This window comes from Schistocerca piceifrons, unplaced genomic scaffold, assembly GCF_021461385.2.
Source record: "Schistocerca piceifrons isolate TAMUIC-IGC-003096 unplaced genomic scaffold, iqSchPice1.1 HiC_scaffold_2116, whole genome shotgun sequence".
In the NCBI taxonomy this organism is placed as follows: Eukaryota; Metazoa; Arthropoda; class Insecta; order Orthoptera; family Acrididae; genus Schistocerca; species Schistocerca piceifrons.
In genome coordinates, this window is record NW_025728027.1 from 75670 (window position 1) to 76783 (window position 1114).

Below are 1114 nucleotides of genomic sequence, written 5' to 3' on the forward strand. Positions count from 1 at the left end.
CAATTGACACTAGTTATAGATCCCGATGCTTCACTCCTGGTTTACTGTATCCCTTACACCTTCTTATTGACGATGAAACACAGAAATTGCGTCGGAAGCAAATACAAAAGGCAAATGCCGACTAAAGTACACGAAGACTGACTCTTCTTACTGTCTATGTTTTGAACCATTCCTCTGACATAAGTTATAGATTCCGATGCTACACTCCAGGTTTACTGTATCCCTTGGACCTTCTTATTGACGATGAAACACAGAAAATGCATCGGAATTAAATACAAAATGCACAATGCCGACTTAAGGACAAGAAGACTAACTGTTCTTACTGACTATGGTTTGAACCATTCCTGTGACACTAGTTATAGATTCCGATGCTTCACTTCAGGTTTATTGTATCCCTCTGATCTGCCTATTGACGACGAAACACAGATATAGCATCGGAAGTAAATACAAAAGGCACAATGCAGACTTAAGTACAAGAAGACTGACTCCTCTTACTGTCTATGATTTGAACCATTCCTGTGACACTACTTTTAGATTCCGATGATTCACTCCAGGTTTACTGTATCCCTTGGCCATTCTTATTGACGATGAAACACAAAAATTGCATCCGAATTAAATAGAAAAGTCACAATGCCGTCTTAAGTACAAGAAGACTGACTTTTCTTACTGACTATGTTTTGAACCATTCCTGTGACACTAGTTATAGATTCCGATGCTTCACTTCAGGTTTTCCGTATACCTTGGACCTTCTTATTGACGATGAAACACAGAAATTGCATCGGAATTAAATAGAAAAGGCACAATGAAGACTTAAGTACACGAAGACTGACTCTTCTTACTGACTATGTTTTGAACCATTCCTGTGTCACCAGTTATAGATTATAATGCTTCATTTCAGGTTTACTGTATCCATTGGACCTTCTTATTGACGATGAAACACAGAAATTGCGTCGGAATTAAATACAAAAGGCACAATGCCGACTTAAAGACAAGAAGACTGACTGTTCTTACTGACTATGTTTGAACCATTCCTGTGACACTAGTTATAGATTCCGATGGTTCACTTCAGGTTCATTGTATCCCTCTGACCTTCTTATTGACGATGAAACACAGA